Source organism: Panthera tigris, chromosome A3 (assembly GCF_018350195.1).
Source record: "Panthera tigris isolate Pti1 chromosome A3, P.tigris_Pti1_mat1.1, whole genome shotgun sequence".
Classification (NCBI taxonomy): Eukaryota; Metazoa; Chordata; class Mammalia; order Carnivora; family Felidae; genus Panthera; species Panthera tigris.
The window spans coordinates 39,178,936-39,194,864 of NC_056662.1; the positions used below are offsets into that span (position 1 = coordinate 39,178,936).

Sequence of the window (15,929 nt, forward strand, 5' to 3'; positions counted from 1 at the left end):
TTATAATTCTGTAGTGTTTAACACCAACCATTTAGGGTTTTTTTTAAATCAATAAATATTAGATTTTAAATATGAAATTTAATGATTCCTAATCATATTGTGGCCATTTTTATCCAGTTTGATATCCAGAGACTGCTTGATAAAACTGAAATTTTATTTTTTACACTTAATGTTATTTATGGTATTTATGTTACTGTGTGTAATCATGATTTTCTGTTTTCCTTGAGGTTTTAGCAGACCTTTTTTTCTGTATATGTCAAAATAAAAAATTTAAAATAGTAAATATGTTGTAATATGGATACTGATCTTATATTAATTTTCTACTAAATATTGAGCTCTGTTTTGTTATAAACCCTGAACCCAAATGACAGTTTTATCTCGATATTTGAAAATTAAATGTTTATATATGATGTATAGGAAGCATCCTATGGATTTGGCTTGTGTGTGTTTTTAAAATTAAATTTAAAATTTTTTACTTTTTTAAAAATTATGTAATCATACTCTATTAGGCAGCTTTTCTTTGGAAGAGGAGGACTTTGTTTTTGAACTTATATGTAGTTGTTTCAGTTTCCAGGCAGTGATATGAATTACAAACTTTGTTTCTGATTCTACAGTCTTTTCCTTATTTTAGGGACTTTTAAACAGGTTGTGGGCCATTTTGAACATAAATATCTTGATAGTCAAGAAAGTGTTCTCTTCAGCCCTTCTCCAGAGGATTTCTTGATTAAAAGTCCTTCTCATACATTGGATTCTCTTAAGAGTGCTTTCTTATTAATGCAGAGTGATTGTGTGTGTGTATATAAGGGTATCACTTTATTTCAAACTGACATAGTAAATTGTGCATGTTTATTACTGCATTGCTTATAGTGGCAAAAAGCTAGGGAATACATCAAGAAGGAGAATGATTACAGTGGAACATTGTGGAGCTCTTAAAAAAATAGTTTCTCTCTTCATTTTAAGGAATGTCTGATATTTTAATAAGTGAGGAAAACATTATAATTCAGTATTCTATTTAAAAAAACTTTTTATAATATATTGTGTATATATTTGAAGTAAAAAAGGTATAATTATATTGATACATGGGATAGAGGATAAAGAAGGAATAAAGGTGATCTGTTTTTCCTTTTCATATTTTTTAATTATTACATTGATTTTAGCAAAAATGTTACTTTTATCATTTATGAGGAAGAGTTTAAGAAATATGGAAAAAGTATTTACATGCAGTTTTATTATAACTTGATAGAATAGTGATTAGAAACCATGCTTACAGTGGTCAGTAACCTACATACTTTGCCATTATTGTGAAATGAATTAAGGAGGATGCAGCATTGATTATGATTCTTGGGAACACCAAGATAGAAGCCAGGTTTACCTTAATGAGATAACAAGAGTGATTGTTAGTATGAACATTTGAAATGTGGTTAAAATTCTTATCATAGGAACTAGTTTATTTTGAACCTGCTTTCTCTCCTCAGCCTCAGCATTCGAGACGCTTGAATTGAATTTACTTGTATCCTTTCTCTCTAGCATTATTAGAAACGAGCAGGCAAAAGAGAAGCATACAACAGTATACTGAGGAAAAAAGATGAATGTTAATTGAATACCATGCTGGAGAATACACTGACTAGAACCAGGCATTGTGAACCTTGCTCAGATCAAAATTTTTCGGAGCCTATGATTACCCAACTGTAAGACAAGGGAGTTTGGATTTATACATACTAAGGGCTCTCCTGGAAACAGGATTACATAATAAAGAATTCCTACATAATGGAAAATTGATTCTAAAATGGTTCATTTACCAACAAAAATGAATAGCTTCCTCTTTTTTGGGGTGGTGGAGTTAATATAGTAATACATGTAAATGTGAAGTTGGACATTACTTTGGTCAGTTAGAATATTAGAATATTTTTTCTTTATGACCTGATTACTGCTACAGAAGGAAAGTTATTACAGTACCAAATACCTAGGGCTGTTTTAGGATTGCACAGTTAACATCATGATTTTTATTTATATTTATTTTTTATTGATTTTTTTATGTTATAGAGAGAGCATGAGCGGGGGAGAGGATGAGGGTGGGGGGAGGACAGAGAGAGAATGGGAATGAGAATGAATGAGAATCTTAAGCAGGCTCCACACTGGGCTTGATCCCATGACCCTGGGATCATGACTTAAGCCAAAGTCAAGAGTCAGACTCTCAACTGACTGAGCCACCGAAAGGTCCCAACATTATGATTTTTATGATACAAGTTTTAAAATATAACAATTTAAAATACAACGAAGTGACAGTTAAGAGATATGGAAGTGTCAGGGAGTTAGCTCTACTGATACTGAAGGAGACAACAGCCTTACATTTATTTTGTATTTTGCCCATGGAATTGTGTATGAATTTTAAAAAATTAACCGGTTTACTGGAGGAAAAAAATAAACATTTCTATAGAGTAGAGATGAATTTTTACCATTAAACTTTACATTATGTCAAGTCACTGAACCCCAGTTTTGCAGGCAGACGTTCTGTTTCTTTTCATTTTTGTATTTACCAACTCTCTTGGCCTCAGCTTGAACAATTATAAAGTTGTTTCATTATTTTATTATTTGGTTATAAACTTAAATTATTATATTTTTCTCATTTCAACTAGGTATGTCAGAATATTGTATAACCCGGTATTTTCTAAATTTCAAACAGTTTCATATATTATCAATAAGTCTGTAGCATGTTTATATATATAGCATGAACTGTAAACTGATTTATGAGTTGTGGTTCTGTATTTGTCACCTATATATTTCAAAAGACTTGTTTTTTATTATAACTCACAGTATTATAAAGATTGGAGACAGTGAGTAGAAACACTTTGAAAAATGTCATTTATACAAACATAAATTGTTATTTTGTTCATTGGTCAAAAAAGATTAGAGGGTCTATAAGTTTTAAGGGTTGAAAAAACTTTGCAAATCATTTGCTTATGCCAGGTGCAGTGGGAATTGCCAGTTTTGCAAATAGCAGTATTTCTGTTTAACTGAGAGAGGCAATTGAAATGATTTTACTAGATGATTTGACTGACTCTGCCAGTAGTATATGATGAGATGTGGAAATATATAAGACATACAAAAATTTAGGAAAAATGTGACAATTTCCAAATTCAATCAGGAGATTTTTACAGATAAGTTAACTTTTTTAATAAGTGGCTCTGAAAATACCCAAAATTATTTCATCGTTGAGACCTCAATGTATGATCATAAGGTATTATTTCACTTTTGTTTCTAACTCGGTCCAAACTAAACTGCTTATCTTCTTTTGAGCCTATTCACCTTTTAACCTTATTTTGGAGAATGATCCACCCATCTGTCCAGTTACCTCAAGTTATCATTTACTACTTTCCAGTAACACCTTCTTCTAACACCTTCCTAAATTATTAAAGTTTTTTTTTTAATGTCTTATTTTTTTGGTGCTTCTGTCATGAGGTCAGGCTCTGAACATTTTTTATTTGGTTTATAATGGCAGTCTCATAACTTGCCTACCTGCCTAAAGATCTTGCTGCCTATTATACATACCATTCTCAAAACACTTTTTCTAAAGATAAATCTGATGAAATCAATCTTGGCTGCCTACCCTTTAAAAAGTTTTTCTTTTAAAAGGGAATAAGCTCATACAAAGTGCCTCTTTATGATCCTGCAAGATCTTTGGAAGCATATAACCTTGGTTAATATTCCTGCTCCACTCTTATTATTGTGTGATCTCTAGGAAGCATAAACTTCCTTGGGATCCCTCAGCTTGTTAAAAGGGGGTGATCATAATCACCTCCCTTCTCGGATCATTGAGAGAATTTTACATCTGTGAAAGTGCCTAGACTTTGCCTGGCACATAGTGTTAGCTGCTGTTGTAATTACTTCTTCAGCCTCATTGCTCTCTGCTGTCCTTACTCTGTGTAGAGGATTATCCAAAGCACTTCTTGGACTTTATTGTAATTGGCTACTTAACTTTTCTGTCTCACTCACTACATTGAAAACTTATCTAGGGTAGATGAGCTGCCTTAATTTTCATTGTATTATACCTGCTATTTTGCATGTCTTCATTAAATTTTGGTAGAAAGAATCCTGGTAGGTCCTGAGAGATTAGAAAATGTGTGATATGTGTTGAACAACTATTCTATACCTTGGGTTTCTAAAAAACTTTTTAACTTGATATTTTGTATGTCCTTATTAAATATTGGCAGAAAAAATCCTGGTAGGTCCTGAGAGAAAGTATTGAGATATATATTGAAAAATTATTCTCTATCTTAGGTTCCTAAAGAACTTTTTTACGTACTGTTCTTTTATTTCATCTAGCATGGTGCTTGGCAATTAGTAAGTGCTTAATAAGTGTTGAGTTAATTGATCAATTTGAAATAAGAGTTGGAATCTAAAAATGGATGAAACAGTGGGCATGGGACATAGTTGTTATGGTGGAGATGTCATCAGTTTTAAAGTTCCCATTTCTACTCTAGTTAAGAAGAAAGAAATTCTATACTGTCCATCTCCTGACCCTGGCAATCTCTTCTTTTTTAAGCATATGTGAGTTTTTTCTTTTTTTTAATTTTTTTTTCTTTTGTTTCTTTACTCAATAAACTTCCCTTTTGGTTCCCTTTCCTTAGCCAGAGAACTTATGAGTACTTCCTAGTTGTGAAATGACTTGGTTTTATGAACCATTGATGAGCTGAGGAGATCCAAAACAGAAAAGGTGAATCGCTGAAAAGAAATAAGAAGCTTCTCTTCTGTGTGTAAAAGATGTACATTTTTCTTTAACAGTGAGTTAAAATTGGAATTAGCTGATTTACCAAGTTGTCAGATGTCACACTTAATTGTTGATCCTGTGTCTAGGCTGGGTATTAGATGTCATTTAGAGTGAATTCTTCTCTGAGATTTGATCATTGAAAAACTTGAAAAGTCATTTATTAACCATTGGTTAATGATTAACCATTGGTTGTAGGTGTTTCTCCTGTTACAGTTGTATTAATTTTTAGTATCATGTTTTATTCAGGATTCACTTTGTTCCTCATTTGGTAACATAAGCAAGTGGATTTGATACATAAATTATATATTAGTATAGCTGTTAAAAAATAATCAAACACAATCTCCTAAATCTTAAGGTAAATTCTTTCAGTCTTCCATTCAGGCACATTTTACCTTAAAATCAGGATAAGTGAGGTAGTGAAATTGTATTATCTACAAATCCATTTTTCAAGAACAGCCAATTGAACACTCAGACACTCTTCTCCTTTTCATTATTTTGCAAGCAGAGGATTTATAAACCTTACTTTTTTTTTTTTCTCTAAAAGAATTAAATAATCACCTTTCAATAGTACTCCTACTTTTTCACTGGTACAAACAACTTTGGTTTCTAAATTACTACCTGGTCATTGTGTAGATCGACTTTGTGAAAGTTAAACTGCTCATGGTGGTAAAGATTCTAACCACCTCCTCCCACTCCCACCCCCACAACTGTATACATAATCAGGCATTCACAATTATTATCCAAGGTAGCAATTTACTCCTACCTTGAAACTTGTACAAATAATCTTGTCAAATGATTCCTTTGTATGATGAATTTTCATATTGCCAGAAGTAGCTCAGGGTAACTCTTCCATTTGGCAATGCTTTCTAGTTGAATTATTAATCTTTCTTCAGATAAAATTGCCTGAATCCTCACCAGATTATTTTTTGAAATAGGATCTCTGAGTGTACCGTTCATTTGTTTACTTCTATTTTTGTTATAACAGTAAAGGAAAAATGTGTTTATTCCTCAGTGTAGAAACTGACCTTGCTCAGATTAGAAAACACCAATCTACTCTATCAGGACTGTTGACTCTCATCTACAGTTTAATTCAGCTAACAGTTTTTCAGTCCTTTTAGCTTTGTTTCTGGTACTTGGAATACAGCGTTGAATGAGATAAAAATTCTGACATCTAGGATCTAGGATTTTTTAGAATTACAAAACAAAATGTAGTCCTTGATGAGACTATAGGGACAAAGGAGAAGGGGATGTGTTTGGGAGGACTTTATAGAAAAGATGATAATAAAGCTAAGACCTAAAAGAAGAGACTCAGTTTGGGAGTGGGTAGATGAACACCAGGAAGTAGGAAAAAAAAAAAAAAAAAGATGTAAGACTTAAAAGACCTATGGAATTCTAGTTCTATTGATCATTTCTAAGGGTTGTGAACTCCCTATGGGTGAGTGGCAGGTGAGGCAGTAGCAGAAGGAGTCAGAGACCATCTAATGATAGGTCTCAGACTAGTGCCTTTTTATGATAAGCAAATTAATATGCATGTGAATTGCCTACTAAAATACAGATTCTGCAAACTGGTGGTTACCAGAGAGGAGCTGGGTGGGGGTATGGGTGAAATAGGTGAAGGTGATTAAGAGTACACTTATTGTGATGAGCACTGAGTAATGTATAGCATTATTGGATCACTATATTGTACACCTGGAAGTAACACACTATGTTAATTATACTGGAAGAAAGTGCAGATTCTGATGCAGTAATTCAGGGGTAGGACCCTGTCTATGTTCAGTAGGTGAGGTAATGCTCCCAAGTGATACTAATGTTGCTTGCCCCCTAATCACACTTCCAACAGCAAGATTATAGACTATTTAAGAGTTTTGCCTTTATTCTGTGGGGCTTGAGTGATATCAGACTTTCATTTTAAGAAAATCTTGCTTACAGGAGGCTGCAGAGCCAAGCAGGTATCTGAACATAAGTCTTGGCCATGTGTGACCCCTTAACCTGCAGATAGTGAAGGGAGGGGCACTTGAAGTGGTTAGTCTCACACTTTGCATTTTAGAGGTAATATTCTAGTATCAGTGTGAAGGATGAATTGGAGAGAGGTAAAATGTGGGACTTGAATTTTAGGTAGACAGTCTAAGATGGTGGTTTAAGTCCAAATAATTAAGCCCCAAACTCCTTTAAGTTATATAAGGCCGGTAAGATGAATGTGAGAAGTGGCACTGGCATGAGGTTTTCAAGAGAGGCGGGTTTTGTGGTGAAAGGAAATGCAGCACATATTCCCCTCTCTCACACAGGAATCCACATTCAAAATTTTAAATACCGTTGTATTGCCAATTAAAACACCCTTAAATTTGTAATTTCCAGTCAAAACCAAGGCAATTGCAATGGTGACAGAAATAAATTATTTGGAAGTAGATTTTCTGTCTTGAGTGACTGACTGGTTTGTATTAACCACTAAAGGGCAAGGGGGATATACGAGGAATCACACTTTTGGTGAAAAGTGAAGAGCTAGGCTTGGATGTGTGGATTCGAGATGCTTGTAGAATATCTAGAGATGACTACTGTAACAGTTGTCAGAATGGGGCTGGAGAATGAGATTTGGAAAGCCCTCTCTCTGTAGTGAAGATTCTCTAAGGAAAAAAGTTCTAAGAGAAGAGGCCTGATAGGAAGCCCCAAGGAGTTCTAAACTTTTAACAATGGTCAGTGAAAGGACCAACAGAATCCTATTGATGGTAAAAGGGAGTGGTGGTTTGGCTGTGCTAGAGATGAGGAATCAGGGTTGCATTAAAGAAGACTGTTCAATTTGTGTCAGTTGCTACAAAGAGGTGCAGAAACAAAGAATGCAGAGTGTTTTTCATATTTAGTACAGAGCAACAACTGGCAAATTTGTCCAGAGCAACTTCAGTGGGGCTACAACCTTGAAAACTGGATTATGGGGTGACTAGGAGGTAACACAGTGCAGATAATGATTTTCTTTCAGAAGAATTCTTTGTCTCCTTTTGCTATTTGTTAAAGATCCTTTCTCAAAGCTTGTTTCTAACTGAATGGTCTAATTCTGCCTGTCTGAAAATTTTTCTATTTGGGATAAATTAATTTTATTAATATGCTGACAAAAGCAAAAATGTAAAAGATGTGATTTTTTTACACTGACAAGCTGCTTTGTTCTAGCTTTGTTATAGTTAATTTAGAAAATGAGTTTTTGTATTTATGGGCTTATTCATCTATCTTCACTGGTGTTACAAGTAATCTTTGTTCTATGAAACTCCAAGGAAATATTTTCTACATGCCTCATGTTAAAAAAGAAAAACCTGCATTTCTTTTCTTGTCTTATACATGATTTAGACATTCTAAAATTTATTCAACCATAGGAAAACATCTTTTTAGTACTTAAAAATGAGCTTAAACATTGAAATGCTTTAGTTTTACCCTAGTCCCTATTGATTTAGTAGTTAGAAGTTATTTTTTCCCCTATTGATTTAGTAGTTAGAAGTTATTCATAGTCTTTGTAATGCCGCCCTCTAGCGATAGCATCCAAAAATGCATTAATTGTTGAAAAGTCTCGTCCCCTTCCCACCACCGCCGCCTCCCCCCCCCCACCTTTTTGATGCTCTTGGGTTTGTGTTCTCTTTTATCCTTCCTCAGTTGAATGTGTGTATGTGTGTGTATGTGTTATAGCCACTTAGACTTCTTATTTTCCTTTAAAGAGAAAAACCCAGGAGATTTGGAGACAAAAAATTTGGGTGTGAATCCTTACACTTCTAGTTACCAGCCTGTGCACAGGGCAAGTTACCTGTCCAGAGATTTTCAGAGGAATGAATGAAAATGTCTTTTTGTGACATCTGACATTGCAAAGAGTATAGGTGTTCACCATATTCCAGTTCTCTCTTGTACCCTCTTCTTCCCATTCTCATTGGTTAGGCTAGAGGTCAGTTCTCTTTTTTTCCCCTCTGACTTCTCTTGTTATAAAATGTCTATTGTCATTGCCTATTTACATGTCCCTGTTTTATAACTTCTAGAGTCCAGGGATCATATTTTGCTTGTGCATGTTTATATCCCTAGTATTTAGCAGAGTCCAGTACATACAGGATCCTCATTAGATAAATATTGTTGAATGACTAAATGAATGAATAATTAAATAAATGGATAACACTTCTTAATAGGAGCCCTGGAGTGTGTTACAGAAGTTTCTCTGATATTATACAGATTGCAAATGGATAATACATGATATAATTAGATTTTACCCATAGCGTTTCATAGAGGTATGTATTTGATAGTTTTTCCAATTTCTTGCATAGTTACCAGTCTTTTCAGGTTTTTGATAATATGATAATTTGTTTTTCCTTAAAAATTGTCAATTTTATTCAGTTAAAAATGTATTAGCAAACAGTTATATATAGGATTTCATTATAACATTTGATCTCTTCCTTATCTGAGTCTTTTTATCATTACCAATTTTATGTCTTGTATTTTCCTTTCTATTTTTAAATATTTAATTAGGGTGGAGGAATGTTTATTCATATTTTTAAAGCACTAGAATTATTTTCACTTCTTTTGTTTTTCTGCTCTCCAATTGAAAAAATATATAATTTTACCTATATTGCCTCTTTTAGGTTTTCCTTTCCAATAATTTAACATCCCCATTTATTTTTATTTCTTTTTTATGGAGGCTTTCATTATTCTAAATTTGCTTCTAATTAGAGCTTTGACGAAGTCCCATATGGTTTGATAGGTACTGTTTTTGATATTTTTAAGTGTTTTATAAATACAGCTGTGATTTCCTCCTTGAACTAAATTATTTAAGAGGGTATTTTTTAAATTATGAAAATTAAGTGTGTAAAATATAGGTATTAATTTCTAGGTTTATTATAATATGACCAGACAATAAGGTAACTACAATTTCTCTTTTTTGAGATTTTTTTTCTTGTGATACGTGTAAGATCAGTATTTAAAATGCTCCCCAGACACTGAGAAATAAGGTGAGTCCTCTGTGGGGTAGGCAGTTTGGTATATTATTTATTGGCTTTATTACATGTATTTACATCCCATCTATATTTTGACTGTCATATGGTTATGCGAATTATATTAAAGTTTTGCATGATTGTTGTGTGTTTGTCATTTTTTCATTCTTCCCAACATGTTTCAGTGCTGTGTTATTTGATGCTTAAATATTTGTAATTGATATCTTCAAAGTGGGTTTTACTTTTCGTCACTTAAAAATAATTAACCTTTTTAATGTTGCTGGTCGTTTGGTTACCCAAATAGGAAAAAAATTAAACTTGATATCTGCTTCCCACTATGCACATTGATTGAAGATCTAAATGTGAAAAGTTAAAAAATGAAGTCTCTAGTGGACATTATAAGAGAATATCTTCATATCTTAAGGCAAGAAAATATTTCTTAAGCAGAACACAGAACTTACTAACATGAAGGGAATGATAAGTTGGACCATTGACAAGAACTTCTGTCATCAAAACATACAATGAAAGAGAGAAAAAGCAAAGTATCTTACAAAGAATGTAAGATACTTGCAGCATATGTATCTAACAAAGGCATTTTGTCCATATTATGTAAGAACTTCTATAAATCAGTATGAAAAAGACAGATAACCCAGCAGAAAAATGGGAAAGATAATTGAACAGGCAGTTTATAAAAGAGGATACTCAAATGGCTAATAAATATGTGAAAACTTGCTCAATTTATTCTTCAAGGAAGTGCTATATAAAATCATAATGAGATACTATTATAAAACTCACTAGAATGCCTAAAGTTAAAAAGATTGACAGTACCAAGTGTCAACAGAAAATGGATAATATTCACTGCTGCTAGCAGTGTAATTTGGGAAAATCACTTGAAAATTCTGGCAGCCCTGTGTATACAGATATATATAGATAGATCTATACATATCTATAGATCTCTATATATATTAGGTCTCTCTCCCTCTCTCTCTCTCTCTCTCTCTCTATATATATATATATATATATGTATGTATAAGGTCTCTAGAGATAGCTCTCTATATATACATTAGGTCTCTCTCTATATATATATGTATAAAGTCTCTAGAGATAGCTCTTTCTCTATATATACATTAGATCTCTCTCTCTCTCTCTCCATATATATATATATATATATATATATATATATATATATATATATATATATTAGGTACACAAATACCTGTATTATATCTCAGTGATTTCAATAGGAATTCATACAGGTATCCACTAAAAGTGCAGTCTTGTTCAAAGCAGCATCATTTGTGTTAGGAAAACCCTGGAAACAAAAATGTCATCACCAGTAAGATGGATAAATAAATTGTGGTATATTTAATACAATGAGTAGAGCAGTGAATGTACAAATTAAAGCTCTATGCAACAAAATTACACAAATCATATTTTCATTGAAAGAAATCAACCATAAAATACTATGTATTGTATATGATTCCATGCATATAAAATTCAAAAGCAGGCAGAACTAAGGAATTAGACCTGAAAGATAGTGGTTACTTTTGTGGATGAGAGAAGGGATGGGTAGTTATTGGGAAGTACCTCCTCCCCTCCGGGGGATTTTAGGTGTTAGTGATGTTTTGTTTCTTGATATGGGTAGTGGTTTATATGGGTTTCTGACTTTGGAATAATTCAGTGAATTGTGTTATTATTTGTGAACTTTTTGGCATGTGTATTATGCTTTGATAAAAGTCCAAGTTACATGAAACAAAAAATCTTTCATTAGTGCTAGGATACTATTAATGTTATTCATAACAAATATAATACAATATAATAATCACAATTTTATCACATATTGAAGATATCAGTAAATAATATCTTCTGTCAGTTATTTGCCTGTTCTCATACCCAATCCCAACTCCTCTCCTGCTTGGTACTGCAGGGTTCATTAAAAACAGAAAGTGAGGAAAGTTTTTTCTGAGGAGATGATATTTGAGTTGATAATAGAAAAGGTCCAGCCATATAAAAATCAGGGGAAGAACATCTAGGGCAGAGTTTCATTTGGATGGGAGCAAGGTTTTGGGAGGAAAAAGATGACTGGTGTTGAATTGTATAGAACTTTACATGCCATGTTAAGGAGCTTAGACTTTACTCCAAGTACAGCGGGAAACTGTAGGTTCAATTGCTGTGTAGCAAAAAGACCCAACTACAGGTCGTCCAACAAAATAGGAGTTTCTTTCTCATGTAATAACAGTCCAGAATTGGTAGCTAAGCCCATTCCACAAGGTTGTCCAAGGATCTTAGTTCCTTCTGTCTTGGTCTTTAACCATCTCATAAAGTGTTACTCCTCTCTTTATGGTCTAAGCCAACTTACCATCTATACGTCCATGTCTCTAACTTTAGAAAGAGGGAATGAGGGACTAGTAACTTCCTTTTCAAGTATAGCTTCCACTTATATTTCTAGTCCTTACTTATTCACATGGCCATTCTTAGTAGCATGAGAGGTTTTGAAGTATAGTCCCCCGCTGGTTGGCCTTGTACCCTGTTAAAACTTGTTTGTGTGGGTTATTACTAAACAGAAGAAATGGATAATAAATACCAGGGGACAGTTAGTAGTAATGTCTGTCACAAAGCCACTGAAGTATTTTCAACAGGAGAGCGAACTTCCATTTTAGAAGGATTACTCTGGTTGCTGAGAATGGATTGTAGGAGGTGGAGAGGATAAAAAATGGAAATGGCGACCAGCTAGTCCAGGTTAGTGGTTTATAGTGACTTGGGCCAGGTGGAATCAATGGAAATGGAAAGAAGTAGATGGAATTAAAATATATTTAAAAAGTAGAACAATTTCCTGATAAAAGATCTCAGGATATGTGGGCTGAAGATGATAATTTTGGGAGCCATTAACATTTTTGGTAATTAAAACCATGGGACTGAATGAAATTCCCAGATTGAGTACATGTATGGAGAAAAGAAAAGGAGCTCAGGACTGAGACTTGGGGATCTTTAACATTTTGAGGTGGTAGCAAGAGCCAGCAAAAGAGACTGGAAGGAGTGACTAGTGAGAAAGGAAGAAAACTAGGACAATAAAAGGTTATGGGAGCTAAGGAAAGGATGTATTTCAAAAAGAATAGTTGTTTCTGTTGAATACTTGTAAAAAACTTGAGTTTGGAACAGAAATGTGGTCACTGGATTTGACAATATGTAAGTCTTTGGGGAGCTTGTTGAGTGGATTAATAGGGTCAGAAGCCAGACTGTAGAAGACTGGAAAGGAGCCTTCAATTATACTTCATTAAGTTGAAGTATAAATTGGTACAACCACTTGAGAAAGCTTGTTGGTACTAAATCCATGAATACTCAATGACTCTATGCTTCCATTTCCAGGTATATATCATCATGATAGCCTTGCATGTGTGTACATGATAACATGCTCAAGAATGTTCTTTAGCAGTATTGTTCATACAAGCAAAAATAAAAAAGAAGAGTCCTCAAGGGAAGTTGAGGAAGGTGAAGAAATGGCTTTGGTATGGAAGTGGGGAGCATTTACTGTATCTCTTAGCCTTGAGGAACATGTGGTTAGACCTACACACACACACACACACACACACACACACACACACACACAACCTCCCTTTGAAATGAGTTGATACTCTTAGAGGACGACTAAGTTTCAGTGGAGTCCAAAAAGTCAAGAACACATTCAGCAGTTAAGCTAAGGATATAGTGGAGATTTCTGATCTCAGAGCTGGAGTTCCAGAAGGCATGTGCAGTAGAAGCATTTTAGACCTGGGCGGAGGGTGGGGGGCGGGGGGGGAGTGTAATCATCCATGTGCTCAGAAGGGGAATCTAAATATTTTTCTTTAAATGATTTCAGTGCCTACTACCAGAAAGGGTACCTCTTGAGTACCTCTGACTTATTTATACACTGGCTTTTATCATTTGGGAATCCTTATAAGTGAATAGAATATGACTAGAAAGAGGGGAAATAGTATATTTTTATATGCCCCAGTTACCTTAAAGCTGTCACATTGCTTATTTCAGCTTATCATGTCTGTATGTATGCACACGATGGAGATATGAACATCATGCATACGCACACACAGAAAAATGTTGCTTTTTTTGTTTTTCCTTTGAAATGTACTTTGTAATATTTTTGCATATAGGTATACTACTGGTTGCATCTTTTAGAAGATTCCACTGAAAAGTTGTTGTAAAAGACTTGCTGCTGAAAAATTCTTTCCATTTTAATTGAGTCAGTTTTTAAAGTTCTTTTTAAAAATTTCATATAAATATATGAAAAGATTTAAAAGTAATCTGTAGTGTATTTTGTCAAGAAATCCTAAGAAATAAAAATGTTTTTCAAGGTGTGAATATATGTTCTTTTCCTTCAGGGCTGGTACTTCTAGTACAGGTTGGTGATTATGCAAATGTGTATGGTTTTATATATCAGTACTGAAAGTCTGATCTTAGTCATGTAAAAATCATTAAAGAAGAAGGTTGAGAGGGTGCTGCCCCAGAGTTTCAGGTTGTTTTCCCTAAATATTTTAGTATTGCAGATTTTATACATTCTACAAATTTATGACCTCAAAAATAATGATCATGTGTGTAGTTATTATGGAATTTATCATTACCAGCATCTTAAGCATAGCTAAGACTTATATATACTTTCTGTTTGTGACAACATGGGGAAGCTCAGGAATGTACTGAGTCAGTAAATTAGTAACTTTTACTTTCTATGAATGTTTGCATGGTTGATAAAGTCTGTTGGGCTTCCAATATTATTATTTTTTTTCCAATCTCGATATTGGGATGGAAATTTTATTTTTTTATTATTTTTTTAATGAAATTTATTGTCAGATTGGTTTCCATACAACATCCAGTGCTCATCCCAACAGGTGCCCTCCTCAATGCCCGTCACCAACTTTCCCCTTCTCTCCACCCCCCATCAACCCTCAGTTCTCAGTATTTAAGGGTCTCTTATGGTTTGCCTACTTCACTCTCTATAACTCTTTTTTCCCCTTTCCCCAACCCCCTGGTCTTCTGTTGAGTTTCTCAAGATCCACATATGAGTGAAAACATAATGGTATCTGTCTTTCTCTGCCTGACTTATTTCATTTAGCATAACACTTTCCTGTTCCATCCACGCGGATTTCATTCTTTCTCATTGCCAAGTAGTATTCCATTGTATATATAAACCACATCTTCTTTATCCAATATTCTTTTAAAATTATGTCAGTGTATACCACATCTCCTTTACCCATTCATCAGTCAGTGGACACTTGGGCTGTTTCCATAATTTGGCTATTGTAGATAATGCCATAAACATAAGGGTGCAAGTATCCCTTTGAGTTAGTATTTTTGTGTTCTTTTGGTAGATAGCTAGAAATGCAATTGCTGGATTGTAGAGTAGTTCTATTTTTAATTTTTTGAGGAACCTCCATACTGTTTTCCAGAGTGTTTGCACTAGTTTGCATTCCCACCAACAGTGAAAGAGGGTTCCCCTCTCCATATCCTTGCCAATGCCTGTTGTTTCTTGTGTTGTTGGTTTAGCCATTCTGACAAGTGTGAGGTGGTATCTCATGGTAGTTTTGATTTGTATTTCCCTGATAATGAGTGAGGTTGAGCATCTTTTCATGTGTCTGTTGGCCATCTGTATGTTGTCTTTGGGAACATGTCTCTGTTCATGTCTTCTGAAAATTTTTTAATTGGATTATTTGTTATTGGGGTGTTGAGTTTTATATGTTCTTTATGTATTTCAGATGCTAACCCAAATCAGATGTCATTTGCACATATCCCATTCTGTAGATTGCCTTTTAGTTTTGTTGATTCTTTTCTTTGCTGTGCAGAAGCTTTTTGTTTTGATATAGTCTCAGTTATTTATATTTGCTTTTGTTCCCCTTGCCTCAGTAGACTTATCTGGAAGGAAGTTGCTACAGCCAGTGTCAAAGAGGTCACTACCTGTGTTCTCCTCTAGTATTTTTATAATTTCAGGTCTCACATTTAGGTCTTTCATCCATTTTGAATTTATTTTTGTGTATGTTGTGAGAAAGTGATCCAGTTTCATTCTTTTGCATGTTGCTGTCCAGTTTTCCCAATACCATTTGTTAAAGAGACTGTCTTCTTTCCATTGGATATTCTTTCCTGCTTTATCAAAGATTAACTGACCATATAGCTGTGGGTTCATTTCTGGGTTTTCTGTTCTGTTCAATTGATCTATGTATACATTTTTG

The 15,929-nt window shown here is 34.0% G+C and overlaps 1 protein-coding gene across 1 annotated transcript in view; it reads left to right on the forward strand.

Moving 5' to 3' along the window:
• The window catches only part of MACROD2 (mono-ADP ribosylhydrolase 2), a 2,018,887-nt gene that overhangs the window by 38,141 nt on the left and 1,964,817 nt on the right, over window positions 1-15,929 (forward strand). The window lies entirely within an intron of this gene.